Source organism: Squalius cephalus (assembly GCF_949319135.1).
Source record: "Squalius cephalus genome assembly, chromosome: 7".
In the NCBI taxonomy this organism is placed as follows: domain Eukaryota; kingdom Metazoa; phylum Chordata; class Actinopteri; order Cypriniformes; family Leuciscidae; genus Squalius; species Squalius cephalus.
Genome location: NC_137128.1, coordinates 3732636 through 3752219, shown reverse-complemented (window position 1 = coordinate 3752219; position 19584 = coordinate 3732636). Strand labels below are relative to the sequence as shown.

Genomic DNA, 19584 nt, shown 5'->3' with positions numbered 1-19584 from the left:
TAATTACAGCAAATTGTGCAATTAAAGTTCATTTTTTTTCCCAGTCTTAATTTTTAAATATGAGCAGGCCTACAAGCTGGGATTGGTAATGCTGCACTGTAATCATAGTTATTTATTTATATTTTTCATTAAATTTATTATGTGATATTGGTTTGAGACTGAGAGTATTTTATTTAGTGGAGAACTTTGCAGCAGTATTTTATTTCTTATTCTTTTTTTTATTTTTTATATATTTTATTATATTAAAAAGTGTTTAAAAAAGTGTAAACAAATTGTTAAAAAAGTTTATAGTAATAAACAACCTGCAGTTTAATGTTTGCATTTCTTTCCCTTACTGTACCGAAAATAAACCGAACCGTGACTTTAAAACCGAGGTACGTACCGAACCGTGATTTTTGCGTACCGTTACACCCCTAATACTAATTCATCGCTTGCTCACTTCTTGATCTTAACTTTCCTCTTCTAAAGCCACATTTCTGGGGTATTGCGCTGTAAGGTGTGTAGTCCTCTATTTTGTAGAACATATAGTGTTGCAAATAACCTCATGGCACTAATTGTTGTCGTCTGAAGTGTTAATAAATAATCATATTCACCCCTCCTTCACCCTTAACCCTCTGGGGTCGACAAACGCGCCCGCGCGTTTTGCTGGATTTTCTTCACATTGTAGCACAATAAACTTAAATTACTCCATCATTTATGGTCATACAGAAAAAAGAAATATAAAAAAAGAATCTGTGATATTTCTACTTTTGTATGTGTCCACTTACAATCAAATCAAAACATTGTGCTTTTGTAAAATAAAGAAAATAAACAGGGTGTGCTTTCTGCCTCCCCGTTGCGGTGAACTTTTTTTTCTTGAGCACGTCTATAAACTGAAACAAAACTCAGCGAATACTTGTCACAAATTTATGAGCCATACATCTTTATAAACATTTAAGTGTGTACTTTTAAATGATCGGATTCAAACTGAAAACAAATATTCTCTGTTTAAGTAATTTGTATAAAACCAACAAGATGTCCAACTTCTCAAACGCTTCCTCATTATTTTTAATTTGACCACGCCCACTCGCGCAAAAGAGATTGACATGCAAATCTCCACATGGAATGCGAACGCGCTCATTACCTCAAAAACAAAGCACGAAAAAACTTCACAAGTCTCTGCTTTTCATCGAGTTTGAAAGATGCGCCGTGAGCTTACATTGGATTTACCTCAGAAGAAGAACAACGTGATTTGAAGACAAGAAAGATGTAAGGTAAGAAATTCTTACATATTAGTTTGTTATTGTTGCATAAATTTCACATTGCAGTTGAACTGTTGCTAGATATATGGTGAATATTATAATATTTAGACCCGTGTTTACTGTTACTGTGTTTGTGGATATCTGCTCAAACGTAGATATGTATATGGTAACCATAATGTTTCATATTTTGGAGCGCGATCGCGTTTGAAAAGCAAAACGCACCAAACGGCTTCATGTTTTTACTATTATCTCATTTCATATCATCATAACGAATGGAAACATTTGAAGTAACATATGATAATCAATATATTTTTCTCTAGCTTAGTTGTCACTGAAATCTTTTGGAAGATTTATAGGCTGCTATAGGTTATTGTTATTATTATTTTATGCAGCACTGCGCATAGCCTATGCTTACAAGGCACAACAAACCTGGTGTTCATTATATTATATATTGTTGGAAACATTTGTGTGTGTGTGTGTGTGTGTGTGTGTGTGTGTATTCTGTGAATTTTAAAAAGCAATTTTAACCAGAAAAATCTAAAATTTATTCCCAAAATCGTGCAGGCCTTTCTCTTGATATCAGTATGTTCACTTTTTTTTTTTTTTCAGGGCCCAGATGCCACTGAGTCCTGCTGACTTGAACATTCACATGAGTCTCTGTACATGAACATGGTAAAGTGAAAATCAAACACCTTGGAAATGAAAGGTATGTACAATGTTTTTAGGAATGGCACAAAGGTCTCTGTCTTTGGATCATTGTTTTCAATAAGTGCTTTTTGTCATTTGTTTTGTATCTTTGGATTATGTTGTGTTGTAAATAAATCCAAACAATCAAAAAGCCATTCTTTTTTAAATCTCCTCATTCTTTGTGCAAGGTTGCTCAGAATGATAGGGCCTGATAGCTCCTAATAGGGCTCCTATTAGGGAGGGTCTTTGTCTTTCTCAGGTGTGAAAAGCTTACATATTAATGACGTGATCACACCTCCCGCATAAAGCTTTCTCACACAAAACACGTCATACAAATTTTTAAATCAATATATTGTCTTATCTGAATGAGCAGTCAGGGTGATTTTCACATAGTTTTGGAGAAAATATTCTAGGCTACGTGATACAATTTTCAAAAGTCTTGTGAAGAAATAATCAGTAGGGGTTTCAGGGCCTTATTTCAGTGAGAATTTTTTTTTGTATTTTCACAAACCACGCATAAATGTCATTATCTCAAAACTACAAACTTTTACACACATGCTGCTGATATATTATTGTAGCAGAGTTTGTGCTGAATACAGTGTAATCAGACTTTAGCCATGAAAATGTCACAAGTAACAGAAATAACCACAAATGTCAGAGCATGTCAGAACACCTCCACACTGTTAAAAAAAAAACTGTCAAATTTACGGTAAAATACCGGCAGCTGTGGTTGCCAGTAATATACTGTGAAAAAAATGTGGAATCTGTAAAAGACAATACGGTATACTGGTTTTGTAACCCTAAATTTTACAGTAGACAACATTTTTTTTACCAAAATCATGGTAGAAAAATACAAATATATTTGTTAATTATACAGTAATTTTATGTAAAAAATGCAACTTTCCATAGCTTTTTATGGATATTTGCAGTAAAAAAAAAGTTATAATATAATCATATTTACAGTAATTTGTTGTTAATTTAACAGTAATAGGATAGACCCTATTATGGTAAATAACTGTAAAAATATGTTAAAATAAAACAGAAATATGTTAAACCTTATTAAAACCTTTGACAGTAAAAAAACACAGTGAAATTGTATAACAAATTACAGCATTTTATTTTGACCAGATACATTTTACGGTAAATTCCTGGCAACCACAGCTGCCGGTATTTTACCGCTAAAAATAAAGTAGCCTACAATATGAGGAACATATAGTTAACCGTACATTTTACATTTGCAACCGTTAAATATAGAAAAATCTAAAGATGCTCATATATAACCAAGGTAGTGAATATTACTGATAAACAATGAGAAAATTTGACATACCATTTGAAAACAGACTAAACTTATCATTTTCTCTATTCCCACCAAACAGCATAGATCTTGAGAATACAGCATGTGTCCATATATATGGCTGGTAATCCATGGAGGAATGAATAAACATGAAACAAAAAATGACCTGCCCCTGACCGATCAACAGTAATGAGTCACTGGGTCCTGCCTTGGTGAAGGAAAGCACTCAGTGGAGTTTCTAATGCACATGGTGTCGAAGATACAAGCTCTGCAGGAGTACTTCAATGTCCATCAGGAGTTCACTTTGGACTGGCAGGATCCCCTCTGCAGCAAAAAAATGGACAAAGTTTCAAAAGTTTGATCAGTGCTTGAGCAAAATGCACAGAAATGAACAAAACGTGCTGTCAAAAACAGATCTAATGATAAATGATTTCTTAGGTGTAAAGTATGCAGTTCTTAAATCTACTTATGTAAAAGTGATACACTGACAACGCAGCCCTAATCACAATCATAATTTGTTGGAAAACATTGTATTTAAGTTTCCTATTGATTTATCATAGAACTTGAAGTTAATGACTGAATGCATGGTGATGAGACCTATCATTCAATCTACATTTTATAGCGTCAGTTTCCTTCATCGTATGAAACTGCTCACCTGGACATGAACCTGAGCTCGGCTGATTAAGATTAGTGTCTCCTGTCCATCTTTCTTTTGCAAAACTTGAATAATACCACTGCTTACCTCTTATTGAATCTTTGGGTGCAGACTTAATTGAAGAGCCTCGTATAAACAGGGTGTGATGTTTAGGGAAACCAAAGAATACAGGCGCCATCATTTCTGCCAGAAGACTCACAGGGGGGCAACGAAGCTTTCATTGTGGACTGGCTAGATCCCTTCTGCATTCAGAAAGAAAACAAAAAGGGCATACACCATAAATAATAATAACTGACAAAAATAATGGGACAAGAAATTAAAGTAACAAGAAAATAAGTGCAAAACAAGTTTCCCTGTGTTGCAGTGTAGCTGAATGTTTTTCAACAATTTGATTTACGGTAAAACACATACCAAATATTTCCAGCCAAGGTTTGATTCAATCTTCAGCATGCTTTTCCTGCCATTGTCTTGAAACTGTTTCACCTGTCACTCTCATTTGATGCTGTTTACAAAAAACAAAACAGCAATATTGTAAAGGGACAAAGGAAAATGAATTTAATAAAAAAAAAAAAAAAAAAAAAAAAAGATTATGACCTGAAATCTCACCATTTCCTGAGAGTCACAGGTCCTTTGAGTATCCTTATGGTTTCTGCTCAAATTCAGTGTCTGAAAAGGGCAGGAACAAAACAAACCTTTTTAATCATAATAAAGACAAAATAAGATTTAGAGACAACAGAGAAATGTGTAAAATATCTTCTAGAATCTGTTTACTTTACTAACCTTGAAAGAGACTCTCGGGTCTTAGCTGTGTCACCACCCTTAAACCTTAAACACATGCATCAGAAAACCACTGCAACAAAATCGCAGATGTCCTTCACTGACATTTTTATTGTCTTGAACATATTTAGAAAAATCATTAGGAAAAAAGAAAGCCAAAACTGCTTAAACTCTGCACTTAAAGTCAACTAACAAATGTATATTAACCATTTTCAGGAAAACATGAATTACATTAATTTCCTGAATTCTTTTAGCAAAAACAGAAAAATGACTGCCTCAATGAATAAATGACAAGAAATGCAATAGCATAATTTTTAAAGTATGACTTTACATAAGTAATCAAGCACACATGCACATAAGCTTGTGACATCAATTTTGCAGAACCTTACAGCTACAAAATGCTATAATAACAGTTAAAGTCAAGTAATGTTTGTAACAGACAGTGCTGTTTAAATTTCAATGTTAACAGTTCAGTGCAACACTTAACTTGTTTGCTAATTAGGGCAATACAAAATTCAAATAGTTTAAACTCTGTTGTATAGAATATAGAACATCTCAGAAACATCAAGAGTACAGTTCTCAATAACAATCCCTAGTTAGAGGGATTGTTTAAAGATCTAAGATCAAAACCTCTGAAAAGCAAGCCTGTGATAACAGAAATCAGGTTAGAGTACTCAATATCAGCTGGGATAACTGAAAACATAAACAACACAGTAGTTCCCAGTCAAGGTACAGTTAAGCTGACTGTAACAATCTGTTCAAAATGTCTTTAAACGGTCTCTCGCCACTCGTGATCAGAGAGATCGGCGATGAGGGTGAGTACTCTTGGGTTCACATGCAGTGTCTTCTTCTTCTTAGTTTTTTCAACTTTTGTTCCCTTCTCTGGGTTAATGTTGAAGAAACACCTTGATAAACACAATAATCCATAATAAAACACTATACAACGAAAGAAAAAAAAAAGGGAAAGGCGAGGGAAAAGTAAAAAAAATTACCTCTGAAGGAATTCAAGTGTGGAGCCAAGTTCCAGTGGATAGTGGATGTTCAGGCAGTAGTAGCTACCAAGCATCAGACAGATTGCAGAGATGAAGTCAGTTATTTGGTCATTCACGACTTTGTGGTCAATGCTGAGCATGAACAGTCTCGATGCAAAGCAGGAGGATCCTTGGAATGAAATACAAGTGTAAAATAATTAACTGTAAAAACCCCTTTACCATTCAAATGTGTCTTAAAATAGTGAAAGTGCAGACATTTAATATAGCATATCCTTGCATTAGCTTAGGTTCTGTGCAGTTGTACTGATTTTCAACTCACCACAAACAATGATACCTGGTGTCACAGGCAGGCTTTCCACATGGACTTCTTTTGCAAGACATGTTTCATCAACATAGTGGAAGAGGGTCTCCTCTTTTTCATCGAAATAGGAGAGAAGGAGAGGAGCATCATATCTTTCACGTCTTCTGTGCAGCCCTTCATCTGTCCCCTCTGCATTCGAAGCTTTATGACAGCCTCCAAGACACGCTTACTCTTGTCTGCACAAGTGTTTTTCAGAAAGTCCAGAAGCCGTTTTCCCTTCTTTTCCAGACTAGTGAGGAAAGTCTCTTTCAGCGGTACCCCAGTAAGTTCTTCAAAGTTCAAGAGACATGTGGTCTGTGTCTGAGCGTACATGAAGTGGCAAGTTTGCCACTGATCCATATACAGCTAATACCTTGTGTTTTGTCCTTGCAGAGCCTAAAGGGTTAACGACTTCAAAGGCATCCTGTTAGAGTACTAGCTTGAGGCATGATGGGTTTTGACCAAAAAAATCATTTGATTTAAACAGCTTACTATCACTTATGTCACACAGAACATCAGCAGGAGGCTCAGTAGAGGGCTCTTCTGATTTCTGCCACAGATCAGACACTAGCAGACATCTCAAAGTCTCTCTTAAAGGCACATAATAGGCAAACCTATCTTTTCTGTTTTCATCTCTCCCTAGAAATATTTTCTTTGGTTCCACATAGTTGAAGGCATTTTTAAAGGTCTGAGCTCTGGAGTACACTGTCCTCAATGGCCCGGTATGACATGCAGAAAACAGATCATAGCTTTTGACAGACTCGCAGACTTGGTTGATGTCCTCCTCTGATAATGATGTGTCATCTTTTAACAGTGATGCAAGCTTACCCAAACTGTATGTCTGTCCCAACTCATGTATGTTCTGCATTTCCTCCACAATGTTCTGTATGGTTGAAGCAGGCAGTAGAAACTGACCCTGCAATTTTAAGTAGAATTGTGAAACGTTTCTCAGAAAAAGATCACAGAATTCAGGGGACATTTCCGTGTTATCTTCATCTGTAATAGACTGTGCAGCAGGCTCAGAAATCAAGGGTACAAAGTCATCTGATGTGGTTGGAACAGATGATGATTGACATGCAGACTCTCTATATACATCACCAATGCTGCTGTCTGAAAACTCTCTGTGTTCATGTGACATGTGGGCAGTAAAAGATGATTTAACTCTAAAGGTATTTGTGCATCCTCTTACTGGACAAGTGACCACGTGTCCATCCACAATATGGCTCTTCAGATGAGCTATTAACTCTTTAGAGTTTTGACACTGACGTTCACACATCGCCATTGCACATGTAAACGCAGAAACCACCGCCACACCAGTGACATGGGTAGGGGCAGAGTGTCTTCGGTAAAAATGAGCCTTAAACACGCCATAGGCCTACCTGGTGTATGTCTAGGGCTGTCACTTTACGTTCGGAAATCGATTGCACAATCGATCGGACCAACCAACACAAGTTTCGAAAACGAAAATAGGGAATCGATTTTAACGGTCTTCTCTCGGAGCGCGTCCAGCTCGTCACGATACGCCCGCAGCGAACGCGCGTCACACAGCAACTGCAGGCTCTGACAAACACACATAACAGCAGATTATACTTCTGCATAATGTGTCTCTTTTTACTACAAAAATGTGAATCCTGCCGGTATTCAGACAGTCTCATGCATACAGATACAGATTCGGGCAACGGTCTACAATCGCCTACATAGGCGAAATTTGTTTGACATTTCTAACCGTAAACACAGGCATGTTGAAGACTGCAGTAATGTTTTTCATTTATGTTATGGCAGTCCACTCTGCTTATTGTTTTTCGAGAATGTTGCACTCCTGTATGTCATTGTGCACGAAACTTCATGCCAATAAATCATCAGGAATATTGCTGACTTGTGCTCGTCTCAAGCGCCCTCTTTACGTTCGTCCTAATGCCTGTTAGTGGTCCGTGAATTTGACCATATTTGGCGTTTAAAATGGAAACGTCTTTAGACATGGAAAATCGATTTTACAATCGATTCAATGAACACTTATGTCTCAAAAATCGAACAGGATTTTTTCAGAAAATCCTTTTACACCGAAAGAAACAACGTGGCTCATTCCGATGCAGTTTACAATGAAGCACGTAGCCCCTTGATGACTGAACTACCTTACCACAGAAATTACAGGTTAACATATCTCCATGTACTTGGGTAATTCCTCCCTAGCAAATTAAGCATGCCAAACACAGAAGCTAATCAAGAGCAATGCTTCCCTCGCCACAGTAATGCTAACTCAACTCACAAATGCTAACTAAATTCACAACCTCACTCATAAAAAAACAAACTCCTAAAATGATCTATAAAAGCTGGGCTGGTGGGTTTTTATAACAGAGATAACTTGAAGTCGCATGTACTCATCTCACCTCGAATTAATTGTAAGCTGCCAGGATGTCTACAAATTCCGAAGATGCTGTGGTCCAAGCAGCTAAAAATGGCGCTAATACGAGTTCAAAACTGCGTCCGTAAAGCCGAGTTCAGACTGCAAGATTTTCAAAGTAGTCGGGTCACTGTTCTTTTCACACTGTGTGACTATCTGGGGTAACATTCAGTTGCTGGTGTGTTCACACTGCACGATGCATCGGCGACAGGAGGTTTCACACTGCATGACTTTCAGGAGGAAGAATCGCCGACAACTTCTGTCTGGTCCGCAAACTACGTTTCACAACCAAACACACCCGAGAAGTGATAAGGAAATAGCGCAAAATCCCGCGTGCGTAAGACCGCAGTTCTCGCGCGAGACTGAAATTGTTATTAAATTGTCTGTGCATTGATTTGCAGCGAAAAGGAGAAAAAGAAAAACATATTATGCATGAAGAAATGGCTGGGAAGACAAGGGGAGCAAGGACTGTGTGATATGCAAAGAGAGTTGGGGGTAAATAAATAATTTTGCAATGTGCTGCTGTTGCTGCTGGTCAAGCAAATGTTTGTGCTTTGTTTCCGTTTGATATAATTGTAAATATATCTATTAAAATACTGATATTGTGACCTATAACTCCTCGAACTCCCCGCTGCTCTGTATCTTGCTCTCTCATTGGCTGTCGGTCATCGCCGATGTAGTTTTTAGTCAGAACACTTTCACACAGCAGGATTTTGTATCGCCGACAGGTCCAGATATTTAGCATGCCAAATATTGCTCATTCACACTGCGTGATTGTCACTCGCGTGAACGAGCACCGATTTGCCTGTGATTTCGGGCATTTGTCGGCGATTTCTCAAAACCTGTCGGCGAGCCAAAATCGGGGCTAAAATCGTGCAGTCTGAACTCGGCATTAGCGAAGCCAACAAGTCTCCTGCAAGAAAAAAAGAGCGGTCGGCACTGGTCGGCACACAGCTCAGTAGCGCACCGCGCTATTGGTCATTTTCAGGTGACGTCATCCTGCAATGTAATGTCGTTCTTTGTTTCTTTAGAAGGAGGTTTGATCAGAAGTCACGTCTGCAGACCCCGCTGCAGCCTCGTCTCGCCTTGCTTCCCCTTTTTTTTTTGGTGAAATGGTTCACTCATACTGCACAATGTTGCTACCAGAAACATTTTTTCTCTGCAAATCAAACGTAAAACGTCTGTACACAGTTTACCAGCAGTTTAGCTGCCAATCAACAGCGATCACACAAACTCAAAATTTAAGGCGGGCCCACTTAAGGTGGTCTGATAATATGGCGTGAAACATAACAAAGTTGTTTTAAAATAATAATTAAAAAAGATTATTGAAATCAATTTTATTCACAACCATGAACTTTATTTTAAACATCTTCTTTTGCTGTTGATTTTTTTATCAGAAGGTTAACAATGATATACTGCAGGCCTAACTTTTAATCTGTATATCAGTATCTGAATTTTAAAATAAAAAATACTATCAATTTTATTGTCTTTTACTGCTGATATTTGCTTTTTTTTTAATGGTATTTACTGGTTGTATTATTACGGTGGACCCTATTTTTTAACATCTTGCTTCTGTAAAAATGAATGTTTTTTTTTGCTTAAAAATCTACAGATTTATACTGTGAATTCCAATGTGCACAACCCCAAAAGATGTAGTTTTACTCAAATAATACCGTAAAATCTAAGGTTTTCAGACATTTTCACATTACAATATTTAATTGTAAAATGTATGCATATTTATTTGTTTTCACAGAAAATATTTATATTTTCAACATTTGATTACAGTAAAAAACAGTTTTATCCAGTCTCACAATTAACGGTTATTCAATCTATTTAATACAGTAAAAGGAAGTTTTTGGTTTTACGCTCCATTACCGTTGGAATTTGACGGTGTTTTGCTGACTTTTTTTACAGTTAATGTAAATGTCTCACGTGAAGATGATGGTTTAAACCATAATTTTATCAATTCAAGCCAATTCATGTGAATACTGTCGTATATAGCGCTCCAAAGTTCTAACTAGAGCAGGGGGCAGAGTTAAAAAGGATCTTTGTCTAGCCTTAATTTACTGAAGGCTATGGATGTTAGGTAAATGTTTATTAAATTAATTCACAATATGTACACATTCATTATTAATCTTATGCCTAATATGCTGAAAATGGCTGTTATTTGTTTCTTCCCCTCTCACATTAAATCACATGTATTATATAGGCCTATTTTAAGTTCAAAATGGTGAAATTAGAAAAAAAGTTGATTAGTTTGCCTGATTATTTTTGTCATTGTTTAACATTTCTCAAAACAGCTGTCAAATATAAAATGTTTAGTTTAGCTACTTGCACCTTATTTCGCACTTTATTTCGCACTTTATGACCGTTATCAGCCGTTATCCTGTGAACATACTATTGTCCTAACACAGACTATTGTTTTAACTCTGGTTTAACCTGCTGTGCGTCTGTTTACTGTCCATCATGTGCTCTAACACCTACAGCATCAGCCGGTTCATTGACTTTGAACTGGCGTATGAATGTGTCTACAGGTGTATCTAACCCTAACAACTAATGACCAACATTATTTTTGCTATTGTACATAAATTTTATTCTTCTAACTGCTTGTCTTTGGTTAAAACAGCTGGAGAAGAACAACAGGGAGGCTGGAAGACACAGTAGAGGAACTACAGAATAAATATGGCGAGAAAACAGCATTAAAAAGGATCAAGTCCATAGTGAAAAAAATCAGAAAAAAGAATATCAAACCTAGGAAAAGATTTATAATTTACTTTGTTAGTAGTCAATATGTTTCTCAATCTTCAATAAGCTTTACTATAAAGTTTACATGGTATTGGTTGTGTAATTAAATGTTAATTTTTTTTAACAGATGGTGACGTTCAAGCGCTGAGCGTTCAAACACATTCTGGAAACATGACAAATCACCAGCCTAACAACTTTCTACAACGACAGCATAATAATACTAATAATTCTACATCATTCGGACAGCCATTAATTCAGAACCCTAATCGGCTTAACTTAACAATTGACCAGAAGAATGGCGGGACAATAGTTGCTACAATCATGGTAGAAAAAAACAATATATGGTGATGTTAACATCAGTGCGGCGAGTGTCTGATAATTTAAGAAACAGTTGCTTAGTTAAGAAATTATTTGTGTATGTTATATATATATATTTATGTATGATAATTTTTTGTTTTGTTTTTAAAGTTGGTCCATAGGGTGTGGAACTTTGCATCACTCTGGTGTCTAAAAATACACCCAAAGATTTAAGCACAACTATTTACACACATACTAAGTAGGAGAATATCTAACTGTATATTGTGAACATTACATTATCTGTTTATTTGGGGTCAGAGAACATCCTCAGCTCATACATCTCTTTAATTTTGTGCTGGATGTTAGTTAAAAGATGAAGGTATTAGTTAATAACAAACAAACAAAAACTTTAAATCAACTTAAAATTAATTGTTACGTCTTCCCCTTAATCTAGGGGTAAATAGGGAACGACGAACAAAGAAAAAGTGGAGAGACTTTGAGAATCTCCAGCTCTCCAGTCCCAGAGTCACAGAAGAAGGAATGAATGAACCAACAAGTTTATTCTCTCATGGCGTGTCTGCCTTTTATTTAACGTCAGCAGGCGTTATAAAAAGAAAGATATAAAGTAGAGAAACATATTACAAAATAAATTCAAACAAAAGTATTACCTCGGGAGGAGGGCCCAAGTCAAAAGAAAACAAAACAATACCTCTAACTACAAAGGGGATAACATTAACTTACCTATACAAAACAAAAAGCAAAACAAAACATATAACTTCCCTCACTCCCTAACTAATCCATAAACAGGAGAAAAGTAATGGGTATCCTCTCCCCCCTACGTTACCCATAAAAACTTGTCTAATCATAAATAACAAAAGCTACAAAGGCACATTCTCACACACATTGTGAACATACACCACAGAGCGCAACTCGCTCGTCTGGACTTGGAGAGCGGAACAATCTCAAACGCCGCGCTGTCTCTCTCCTTCCTCAGCGCTCTCTCTGCGGTTTTATATTAGACTCCTCAGGACACGCACCAATCAGTGCGCGGGCAGCGCTCACAGGTAACGAGCACAGGTGGTAGCCATCAATCCTACTAATCAGACACACAATTAGAGAGAGAGAGAGAGAGAGAGAGAGAAACACATATGCACTGGCAAATAACACTCTTGATATACAATACACAAATGAATACGTCCTTGGACGTAACATAATAAATAAAATATGGTACAATTACAGTACAATGACTTCCATAATATTTTATTTTAGTAAAGATATGCCTGGATCACCCAACACAAAGTTGTGCGTTATGAGTGAGTCATCGCAGTGTTAGAGAAATCTAACATTGCGTGGTTGCGCTACGTCTGAAACTTAGTAATCAACATGCATTTATGTAGGACTGTCAAAATTTTACAAATATTTTAATTTTGTATTTTTGATTGTATTTTTTAAAAAGATTCTTAAAAATGTTGTGTCAGACGTATTGGGTAGCATGATTATCTTGTTTAAGCGTGTATTAAGTCCATATTTATCAGGTTGATGTTTGTAGAAATAAGCAAAATACATTTATAAAACAAAAAGAACCAGTTAATGGCCTTGTGTCAGACTTTGTGACACTTAACTTTTTATTCTAACTTTAAAGCTAGATTATCCTTTGAAAAGTGTAATAGAGTATTTGATTTTTACACACGCAGTGTTTTCGCCAAGTGGCCTACCCCTGAAGTTATGACTTCTGAAGGCCTCTCATGTGTAGATTCACTCGGTTGAAAAAATGGTATGTTGTCATTTAAACATCTGAAAAAATAGACTGTGCTTAATATCTGCTAACGCTTTATTGCGACGCTCCCCAACAGATATTTTATTCTATTACTTATTCTAACCCTACCAGTCCACTAATACTCTACTAACACTAATGAGAGTTTACTTTACACACTCTGACTCTCACAAGCGAGTTAGTGGGCATGCAGGTGCAACGCTACTATAGTCGACGACCCAATTATGACTTAAAAACGCTTCAAGTATTACATTAAAAAGGTCGTAATTGACAAAAATTGTAATTCTGAATTAAGTAATAATTATGACAAAAAGTTGAAATTAAAATTATGCCTATGCGTCATAATTATGAGATGAAAAGTTTAAATGATGATGTACTAAATTGAAATTATGATAGATAAAGTAAATATTCCATAGTGAAATTTTCTGAATTCAATATAATTGTATTTGTGAAAATGATTCAGTACTGAAACAGCATTTATGAGTTTTTACATATCTTCTGCTTGTTTCTGCAGTTCGTGTAAGCCTCTAAGACTATGAATAACTAAAAATGATTATTGATGAACTTGAATAACTTGAATTTTGTTGGCAATGTAAAAAAATTGTCTTCCCATACCGGGAGTCGAACCCGGGCAGCCTGGATGAAAACCAGGAATCCTAACCGCTAGACCATATGGGAGGCATTGATTCTCCCCCGGCACATTTGAAAGGCTGCACTGCACGGTACAATATAATGCAGGATCATACTTATGCCAAGCCACAGGAGAAGGAATCCTCGTCGCCAAAAAGCTAAAATTTAATTTATCGGGATGTAAATAAATATTGGGATAGCTTTTCCCAGGTGGAAAGAGCTAATGGAGGAGAAAGAGGGCCGCTGTAGGTGCCTGCTTTCTTCTCGACGGGTAAGTCAAAGGTACGGTCTAAATTACAAGCTTTTTTCATTGCTTGGTTGTGTAAAATATTTTTTAGGCCGCATAACGATAGAACATGTACAATTAAACTCGATGATGTGCTATCGGAAGACATGTTGTCATAGATTCTTGACACATAACGGCTACCGCAGTTGCAACACACGGTTGAAAAAGCGAGTAGATGGGAGAACCGCTAGATGGGAGAAATTCTTTTGGGAGAACTAACTTGTAGTAGGGTCTTTAACAACAACAACAAAAAAAGCCTACAAAATCGAGGAGGTCACAGGGCATGCTTCCTGCTATAGATAGTATCATCAGCTCTCCCCAAAGTCTGTTCATGCGGCCACCAGACAGATTTTAAACACCGGATTTACACTTCTACATATATTTTGAGTAGATAACCGATAGTATATTCTCAGAAAAGGGTTTCACCCTGTGTGTTTCCACACTGATTAAGGATAGGTCGGGAGATACAAGTAAAAATTATCTTATACGATCGTTTACTTATACTTTGAATTATGACGAGTAAAATTAAATATTTGCTCAAGACCAACTTTACTTATGCCGCGTCATGGACCACAGAGGCACATCGCGTCTCTGAAATCGTGTGGTGATTTTCCTAATGATACAACTTAGTCTAAATAAGAGCAATATGGAGTCCTCGGATTTCTTAAAAACAACGCAACAACAAAACATTGTGACAAACTTTGACAACATGTTTCATGGACAAAAGATCTAAGATCTAAGACGTCTAAGCACAGTTTTTCAACAATCTAAAGTTTTTGAACAGACGCTGTTTAGTAACAATTATACTTTAGGTCACCGTTAAACAAAATCATTACAGTAATCTTCTAAGAAGATAAATAGAAGATATGATTTTAATAAAACTTTAAAGATTTGATTTAAACAGTCTTTTAATTTTAAAATATCTTATTTAAACTTTTAAGGTTATGCTTTTAAATGAATTTAGTATAAACTCTGGATGTACTCTGGAACGCAGACTAGCTTTACTGTGACATTATCCCCCGAGACTGATCTGGTCTGTAACCCTATATCTTGAAGCTTCAGTTCACACTGTGGTTTATCTCTGAAGGATCTGGGGCTGTAAGGTGTTTTTATTTATATATTTATTTACCTAAAACTTTGTTTACATTTTATTAACATATGTTATTATTTATTGATTATATATTTTATTAATAATAATTTAATTTAAAATAGAGATTAGTTCATTTTTTTAGAACCGTGTGTGTGCGCAAAATGATATTAAATGATTTATTTATTTATTTCATTTTGAAAATGTAAAATGTACGGTACAAAAATCATTATGGCTATGGAAAGCCCCACCATAAAAATTGAAACCCCGCATGAACAAAAAATGCTGATTGAATCTTTTCAAATAAATGAGATTTAAGACGACTAAGTACAGTTTTTCAACCATCTAAAGTTTTTAAACAGACATTGTTTAATAATAAACAATTTTAATTTTAATTTTAAAAGATCATATTTAAACTTTTACGATTATGTTTTGAAATAAATTCAGAAAGATGGCGGCCCGCTAATTTACCGGAACCTGTCACAGACACATGTGTGCGCACACACACACACACACACACACACACACACACATACCATTTGGCTGGTGCTTCATGAAATCTTCAGTCATCAGACTTAGATGAATTTTATTTTTATCTAAAACTGAAATTTCAGTAGATTTTATATATATATATATATATATATATATATATATATATATATATATATATATATATAGGCTACTTTTAAAGAACAGAATGTTTTTCAACTTTAGTTAAATTAGCAAGATAACCATTTTAATTGATACCCTTATAAAGAACGGAATGTTTTATGTAATATGATTTTTATTCTTTTGTTTATCAAAAACAATTGGATCAATAAGATATTTATTTTATAAGCATTTCATTATATACTTTTATAAAGAACTGAATGGTTTTCAACTTTAGTTAAATTAGCAAGATAACTATTTTATTTTATATACTTATAGGCCTAAAGAACGGAATGTTTATGTAATATGATTTTTTATTCTTTTGTCTATCTAAAACTGAATTAAATGATTTCAGTAGATTTTTAGTAAGATATTATTGTATATTATTTGTGTGAAATATAAAACATGATTAGGGCAACTCTATTTTTCTCACTTTCACTGTTACCTCAGGAATGTGGAGGGGATCATGTCAGAGGACGCGCAAACACACACACACACACACACACACACACACACACACACACACACACACACACACACACACACACACACACACACAGGCACACTACTCTGGCTAATGAGGCATTCAGGAAAAACAGTCTTTTTCTTCTCACTTTTCCAAAGGGGTCCACAATGTGTTCTGGAATGCGGAGGAGATGCTGGCACATCTATATAACAGCGCCTTCAAACTTTCTGTCAAAACCACATGATCTAGGGCTAAAAAGGTTCAAATAGGGCAAAAGCTTCTGTCAAAAACACATGATCAAAGCAAGGTCAATAGGACAAACCATAACAGCATATGCCGGATGGACACCGGAAGGTCAACCTGTCAAAACCACATGATCGAGGGATAGGTAGGGTCAATAGGGCAATACAGGCCGGAAGGACAACCGGAAGGGCAATGACGACCGGAAGCCATCAATCAAATTTTGACACATGGTATATCCTATTACTACTCATGGTGTCCCATTGAAGAACGTTTAACATATCCATATTGTTTGTCTAGTCTGGTATATTCTAATATACCCCATAGTATAGTTAAATGCGATTTTGGACCAATAATCTCTTATCTTTTAACGGTATGGCATAAAGTCCACCGATTTGTCAACACATTCTTCGCTCAATCCCCTATCTTCAACAATCACTCACTTTTAATTGAGAAGAAACCAATTATGTTCCCTCAGTGGAGCAATAGAGGGGTCTGCGTCCTCAAGGACATCATAGGGGAACAGGGTCTCCGTGCATTCCATGACCTAGAGAGAGCGTATAATTTATCGGGCACTTTTTATTTTTATTTACAGTTACGCACAGCAATGCGCGCTCAGGGCGTTCCTTGGGGTATCGAGTTGGGGAATCATCCCCTTCATGTAATCTTTGATACTAAGGGTAAAATTAATGGTATTGTCTCAGAGTTATATAAGTTTATAACTAAAGCTTCATATAAGCCCTTATCTTTTATCAGACTCTGGAAGACAGATATTAACATCTCCCAGGACCCAGACTGGTGCACGGTTTGGTCAAACATATCCTTATCGTCTAGAAACCCTGATCATCAAATGATACATTAGAGATTAATCCATAGGTCTTACTTAACCCCGCGAAGATTACAGCAAATTAAACTCAGAAACAACCCATACTGTGATTTTTGTCCAGACAATACCATTGCTACTTTTTACCATATGGTGTGGCAGTGTCCAGAGGTCAATAGATTTTGGCATAGTGTTTCATCCATCATGTCTAGTATTATCAAAGGACCCATCCCTCCTTCACCATGCTTGCTTCTGCTCAATGGTACATCGTCTCTAAAGCTAACTATTAACAATAGGCGTCTTCTTCTTCTGGCTGGTTTGACAGCTGCCAAAAGAATGATAGTTTGTCGCTGGAAACCACCACATACATTGTTAGTAAGTAAATGGCTCTCTTCTTACCGGGATATTGTTCAGCTAGAGCTCTCTACAGCACGTTTACATTATGCCAAAACCTCTAATATTGACTGTTGGTCAGAGCTATTAGAGAAAATAAATGAAATGATGTAGATTTGGTCAGACTTTTTCTCTTTTTTATTGGTTACATCTTGATTTGTCATACACATATGCAGTTTTTTTTTTGGAATGTGCATCTAATGTATACAATGTGTAATGTTTAAATGTCTTAGCTCTATGTTGTACATACTCTTTATTCAGTTTTATGTTATTACTACCTAGAATATTGTATTGACCTCTGTGGATTTTATAACTTGAAGGAAGAAGTCAGGATGTGCTTGATACTTTCAAGTATGAGATATTTATCTAATATACATAATGCTTAATGTCCTGTTCTGTGTTCTATGATGTTATGCGGATATCTGTGGATATCATAATGATGGAGGAAGGATGGACGGGTGGCAGTGGGAAAGGGTCGAGAGGTGTGTGTGTGTGTGTGTGTGTGTGTGTTTCCCCTTTTTTCTTTTTTTTTTTTCTTTTTTTTGTTAACTGTTCATTACCTTGAGCGAATCTTGTTAGGGGGTTGGAGGGGGGGTTCGGGCTGGGTAGGAAATGGGGAGAAGAAGAGAAACAGGTACCAGAATAAGCAAAACTTTACTGTGCCTGTTATATTTTTTAATGATGATGTAATCAGCCTAAGGTTTTTTTCTTTCTCTTGTGGAGGTGTTTCCTCTCCAATGTGTATAATGATTGTAAGAAAATAAATAAATAATTGATCACAAAAATAAAATAAAAAATAGTTACAAAATATATGCATGAGATGATGATAACTTATACCATTAATCTTACCCAGCATATGAAAAATGTTACCAGAGACAGTTGGATACCAAACATTTGTAAAACTGTATGATAATTGTTAACATTTTATTAACAGTGGGAGAGGCGGAATAATGCTTATACTGTAGCGGAGCGAGAGCTCTTTCCATGTGGAGTCTCTGCATTAAAGTCATTCGAGCAAGTGGATTCTCTCTTTTGGAAGTGGACCTTCTCAGTTCAACTCAGCTGTTATTTGTCAAATAATCACAGACAGAAACACATACAGGAGAACTGAGAGCTCTTTAATTATATTAATGATAGAAGAGAGAGAATACAGGACAGTCTCTGACTCGATATGAAACACTTCTATAAAGACAACAATATTACAAATAACTCTCTTCTGATTTCCATGCAAGCTCTGGTTAATATTTGTATATAAACTTAGTACTCTTCTAATATATTCTGTGCACTTTAAATCAAGTCTTTTTAGGGATAGTTCACCCGAAACTGTCCACTGACTTCTAATGTATGGACAACCCTTGTGCTTAATTGTATTGAAAGCGTACTTTTTGTGTGCTTAAAATAATAAAAGTATACTTTTTAAAAAGTGCACTTGCAGATAATATAATTAAAATTAAAGACCACTTAAGTGTACTTAAATGGAATACACTTTAATGACAATATTTTTAACACACTTAAGTGCACTTTTTACAAATGCACTTTGTAATAATGTCTAATTAAGCTTTACTTTAAGAAAGTACACTTTCCTCACAATATTTCTAAACACACTTAAGTGTACTTTTTTAAAATGCACATTATAATAATGTCTAATTAATTTTATTTAAAGAAAGTACAATTTCATGATAATATTTCTAAACACACTTAAGTGCATGTTTTAAAAAATGCACTTTTTAATAATGTCTACTTAAGTTTTACTTAAACATTTTAAATAATTATGATTTTATAGTGTTTTAAAGCAGAACTTGGTAACT

The 19584-nt window shown here is 35.7% G+C and overlaps 2 long non-coding RNA genes across 3 annotated transcripts in view; one reads left to right on the top strand and one right to left on the bottom strand.

Annotated features, from left to right (window-relative positions):
* The first annotated feature begins 1883 nt into the window (after positions 1 to 1883).
* LOC307161648 overlaps positions 1884 to 19584 on the top strand; it is a 360858-nt gene continuing 343157 nt past the window's right edge. The window contains exon 1 of the long non-coding RNA XR_013821768.1: positions 1884 to 1947. This is a non-coding gene — a long non-coding RNA (uncharacterized lncRNA). The remainder of the gene's footprint in view (positions 1948 to 19584) is intronic.
* Positions 3349 to 8463, bottom strand: LOC307161883. 2 transcript variants are annotated; one of them, XR_013821810.1, is made up of 5 exons: positions 8374 to 8463; positions 4472 to 4543; positions 4289 to 4379; positions 3965 to 4119; positions 3349 to 3546 (listed from the first exon to the last, which is right to left on the bottom strand). It is a non-coding gene; the product is annotated as an uncharacterized lncRNA (long non-coding RNA). The 2 variants fall into 2 exon arrangements; XR_013821811.1 differs by having other exon boundaries at positions 4484 to 4543.